This window comes from Cupressus sempervirens, chromosome 11 (genome assembly GCF_028749045.1).
Source record: "Cupressus sempervirens isolate cs-2001-9-10 chromosome 11, ASM2874904v1, whole genome shotgun sequence".
NCBI classification, from domain to species: Eukaryota; Viridiplantae; Streptophyta; class Pinopsida; order Cupressales; family Cupressaceae; genus Cupressus; species Cupressus sempervirens.
Genome location: NC_143128.1, coordinates 252972619 through 252978618, shown reverse-complemented (window position 1 = coordinate 252978618; position 6000 = coordinate 252972619).

The following is a 6000-nucleotide window of genomic DNA, read 5'->3' as shown; positions in this document are numbered from 1 at the left end:
TTCCCTCCACTTTATTAAATTATTTAATCTTATGATTAAATTTAATCATAATCCCACCTAAAACCTAGTCTACACACTAGTTAATCCCACTTAATTATACTAAACACCTTTTAGTCCCTAGGTGTTTTCTCACATGTGTGAGCAATTCAAAATCCAAGAAAGCCCCCCTTTATTAATTTATCCAAAAAGCCTCTTACACTCTTACACTTTTGTCCCCCTTTCCTTTCTCCAAGGTTTGCTCACACATGTGTGAGCAAACCTTGACCATCTCTACCACAAAAAAGCTTATGTTGACCTTTGCATGGGTTGACCCCTTAGCCTATATGTCTCACGTGTGGCACCTATGTGGATGTCACATACATGCCACCTCCTCAAGGCCTCTCTCAAACCTATAGATAGAGCCATTGTCTCAATAATTTATCATCTCCTCCATTTGCATTGTTATCATGTTAGTATAGCTCTAGAGATCTTAGTAATTTTATGCATTGTTGCTAACCTTTGGTAGTTGTTAGCTTCATTTCATTTGTATGGTTAACTTAGTTTATTTTCTTGCATCTATATTCACTATCCTTGAATGCTTTGAGTATGGTTGCATCGATAACCATTGTTTGAAGCATTCTCTTCACATCTAGTTAGTTTCATACATTTTGCATTTCATTTCGAATCATCTTGTGATTCATTTAATAGTTGTGTTTAGGAGAGCACATCCACATCCCTCACTATTGAGCACACCAACAAGGCCTCTTGTGGCTACCTTTGTTGAGCTTCTCTAAGGTTGCATGAGGACTCTTTCTTTTATGTTGCATTAAGTTGTAAAACTCAAAAATAGAATTAGTTGTATTTTGTTTTATTTTGAATCTTTGATATACATGTACAACTAACATTTGGTTATTTATGCATGCTCCTAACAAGTTAGGTTTTCCTGTATACATTTTGGCATGCCCAATGGGACCCACTTCTCTTTTCCATATTCAAATTTGATCAAAAACTTGGAGTGTTATGTAAAAAACCATGCACTATTGTCTCTGTTAGGACATAGTGTCATCGATAAAGATGCTTATTCATCTCCGCAGATCGTCATCTCCATGGTTTGGCATCTTCGCTAGTGACAGATTTAAAATCACTAAACACTGTAAATATATCCTATTTTGTCATCTCCATGGTTTCCATTCTCTGTTGTCTACATTGTAGGTGATTGAAAGACTATCATTTTGATAAACTATCATCTCTGAAGTTTCCACTCTCTATCATCTGTGTCGTAGGCAGTTGAAGCCTATCATTTTTATAAACTATCATCTTCACAGTTTGCATATTCTATCATCTATGTCATGGACGACTGAAGTTTGTAAATTTATAAACTAGCATCTCCGCAATAAGTATTTTATTGTCAGCCTTATGGGTGGTTGAAAGTTTATAGTTTTAGTTAACTATCATCTGCGATTGTTCTAGCATCTACGAGTTTTGGCAGTTGTGATCCTATCCTGTTGTCTGCAATCTACTTGTTTGTGTTCTGTCATCTTTGTTATGTTGTCTCTAATATTCTATTGTCTATGCATGCATTCTATCATCTCCAATTATTTATAGATTGACTTATCTTTTGAAACTTAATTCACTAATTGTTTGATGTACATGGATTACTTATCAAATTTTTATTGCAAGGGACAAACTTTGGAAGACTTTAGACTTAGGGGATAAATGAAATTGTATGGCATAATCATTTGTCCTTGGAATTTATGTTGCAACTAATATCAACATCCAAAAAAAATTGTGAATGCATTTAAAAGTAACATTACACACATACTCTTGAATGTCTTGAAGGGAATTTACACACATTTCATTGGAATGGATGCTTAAACACACTCTTGAATGCTTTAAAGGAATGAACAAGTGTTTCATTAGAATCGATGTGTAAAATAACAAAATGCAATCTTGAATGTCTTAAAAGAATTGACAAGTTTTTCATTGGAATGAATGGTTAGATAGCAACACACACTCTTGAATGCTTAAAGGTTAAAGAAGAATGTGATGAAATATTTTGATTTGGGCTTAAAACATTCTCATACAATCTTGAATTCTTAAGGGACAAAGAAGTTTTCGATGAAACATTTGGACTTGGTACTTAAAATGAATACACTCACTCTTGAATGACTTAAGGGAATTTGTTCTACCTTTATCGATTTTCTTATATTGACGACGATCAATTTTTTTTTTTTTTGATGAATTCTAGATTTTATTATGCTGAGAACATTGTCAAGTTGGAAAGAACATTGTATGCTATAAATATGAGTGTCTTCAAAAGTAGATAGAAAATCTAAAGCTTCACTGGAAAAGAAAAAATGCCTTTTAAATCCTAAGGCCACTTATGTATTCTCTCCTCTAGTGCCTTTCGATGATCTTGAGTGCACAAGAAATAAGTGGTCTTGTTTTTATTTTTTGGAGGTCTGCTTGCAGATTTCGTCACCCCTTGGGATGACCTCAACTCGAGTGTTTTGGAAAAGTTTAAATATCAGGAGGTGAATCCAATGACACCTTTCTTGGAAGCAAAATTTTGTCACTCTTGGCTAAGCCCCAAAGAAATTTATACCTTTGGGAACTAAAGGTGGAGATTTGGGTTACCATCTCCTTCTAGTTGTGTGGCACTATTTTCTTTCATCTATAGATTTGGACCTCATTGCGTATATCGAGGATGCCCCTTAGATTATCTTTGTACATCCTAGTTGAAGCCTTATTAGGATTGTTGATGTGTTTGGCATGCTTGAGTGTTTAAATCCAAAACCAATACCAAACATGAAATAGGTCCAAATGATTGAAATGGTGAGCTAAACATTCAGTGAGCAAAATGGTTGTAAGTGGTTCCTCTTGACCAACAGTTATTTTCATAAGTCATTGTACTTGTTCAAGCATTTGAAATTCATTGGGTCTTTTGTTCACAATATTTTTTGTAAGATTCTTGTGCTTGATCTTGTAATTGGGGCTATTTTGTTCCTTCCATGTTCAACAAAGTCAAACTCAAGAAGGTGAAGTTATCCAAACTATTTTCCTATAAGGAAAGGAAAATCCTAGCACATAACGATAAACAATTTTGATACACTATCAAATACATCAAAAAGGAAGAGGATGAACATGGGCATTATGATAGAATCTTATACAGTACTATAATTCAAAATTGGTTTGTTTTCCTTGGAGTAAACCCAAGATTTCTATTTCTAGTGAGAGAAGATTAAGCTAACATAGTGACCATATCACCCTCATTTCCCACATCAATTCATTTTGGAAGCTTCTAGTCTTCCATTTGCAAAATTTCCTCTAGAAAGCTTGGTCATTTGAACCTTAATCCTTTGACCTAAGAGAAACTTAGTCACAAAACTTACAAGATTGCAACATTAGACCTTTATTCACAAGAAAAATTTTATCAAAGTTGCACTCACTCATTTGGGATCACTAGTCCATCTCCAAATATTGAGTCCTCTATTTGGTGTCCTATCTTTCCTAAAGATCATTTTTCCATCTTTGGTAGGAAAAAGATACTTTTATCCTATATCACACTTAGTTTTCTGAATCAACAAGGTCTTTTGTTCACATTTAGGTTGTTTTCCCTTTTATCATATAAGGTTCAATTGCTTTCTCACATCTTCCAGCCATCGATTTGGTCACAATTGTATGGTACAAACATGATCCAACACACTGACATTTAACCCTATATATCATTTATTGGAATCACTAAGACAATAAGATATGGAGAATCTTTTCCCTCCTCGGTCGACCTCATTAGGGAACACATTTTACCCTAGTATGAACTTTGGTATCCCTAGCTCAAAACTTGCACAAGAACCAAAGAATCCCTTTCAAGACACCACTATACGTAGTAACAGACATGATGAGGAACAAGAATATCGAGATGAAGACCCCATTGAAAATAATGGCATTCCTAGTGATGTTCAAAAAAAAATTGTAGACCCATACAAATTGGAAATGTTGGAAAAATATATTAGAGAACAAAAAAAAGATCTTCCTAAACCTTGTCAAGGATGGTGTTAATGTCCCTATGAGTTTTGAGGAGAGCACTTTGTTTAGACAAATTACCAAAGATGGTTCTCTCGTATAGTCAAATTCCATCGTAGCACAAATGTTGCAAGGAAAAAGAACCTATAGTGGGAACTAGTTCGATACCTACATCAACTTTAGTGTAACCCACATTCTAATTAAGTGCAAAACACATTCAACAAATCATTAGTATTATGCCCAACACAACTACACATGCTAGTATTTTGCAGTCAACCTTGAAAAGTCTAGTTGTAGGATGCTTAAACATTGGGAAAGTATCTATCCAACAAATGATAGTCCTAACACAACCAATGTATTCCTCCTATTTATAAATGCCAACAAGTATGATGAAAACATTTGTGCCAATCCCAACAGCCGCATGTCAATATATACATTAGCCAAAGTGATGCACTGCTATCTCCACCACTTCACAATCCACCACCACCCTACAATCCATTTGGGCACTCATACAACTTTGGAGGTGGATCCAACATCAATTCCCAACCCTCGCGGATATAACCAAACCAAGATATAGCCCAATAGTTACATGAACTCTAGAGTTTGGTCCACAATATGAACAACAAAGGGATGAAAGATTTCTCTTTTGAGGAAATTTGTTACTTTCCATTTGACAGATCTATCAACATGATACCATTTCCACTAAACTTTGAGATTTCCAAATTTGACAAATACATAAGAGAAACATGTCCTATCACACATCTCAAAGAGTTTTTCATCTTATATCAAGAAGTTACATACAATGAGCATTACCTTAAGAGGCTCTTCACAAGAAGCCTTTGCAGCCCTATACTTGAATGGCTAATGAACTTACCCAGAGGTTCCATCACCTCCTTCAATGACTTGACAAGAAACTTTGTAGCACAATACTCATACAATATTGAACATCATGGCTCCTTGAGTGATTTGTGCAACATGAAACAACAAACTGGTGAAACGTTTGTTCATTTTTGCAATGGTGGTGGCACCTTGCTAATCACATGCCCTACAAAATTGAAGATTCCCACCTTGTAGACATATTCATCAAAAATTTGATTTTGGAGATGTCTTTCTAAATGAAGATGGCTAGTCCTAAAGACTTTGCCACATTAGTTAAGAAAGGAAAGAACATTGAAAATTGACTCTTAGACAAGGGTTGTATTAAATACTATAACTCGTCATCCCCAGCAAATGAAACAAACAACAATGTAGAACTAAAATTCTAGTCCAAAAACAAAGGTGTCACCCACAATGGTGTCACCGATGTCAAAAGTGTGCAAAACCTTCAAGGTGGAGACAATAACAACAACAACTATCACAACTAAAACAACTATAATTCAAATTGTGATAATTAGAATTAGAATCAAAATAGTTCCAACAATCTCAAAATCAAACACAATTTTGTAGTCCTCGCAACAACAACAATACCAATAACAACTACAATCATGACTATGGCTGAAACAGAAAGTTCACTAGCTTTTGTGAACCCTTAAATGCCATATTTCAAAAACTAGTGTATCACAATTTGATGGTTTTTCCCAACATACGGCCTCTTGATGAAAATCAACCCAAATCCAAGTCGTATAGGGAAAATGAATATTTCAATTACCACCACATCAAAGGACATGATACTAAGAAGTGTATCAAGCTCAAAATCTTCATCCAAAACCTTGTTGATGATTGGGAAATTGAGGTTGAAGGAGGACCACCCTCTAAAAATGCAAAACTGAAGATCTTTCAAAATTTGTTCCCTGACCACAACAATGACAATAAAAACAATGGAAACAATAATACAAACAAAGTCAATCAAGCTTCCACATCTAATACACTCCATTATGACTATTCTACTAACCACATATCAAGCTTTGACTCTTTGTATGGTAAAATAGAAACAAATGATATATGTGGCTTTGACTCCATGTGCAGCCGCATTGAAGAAGTAGACACCCATGTCAATAC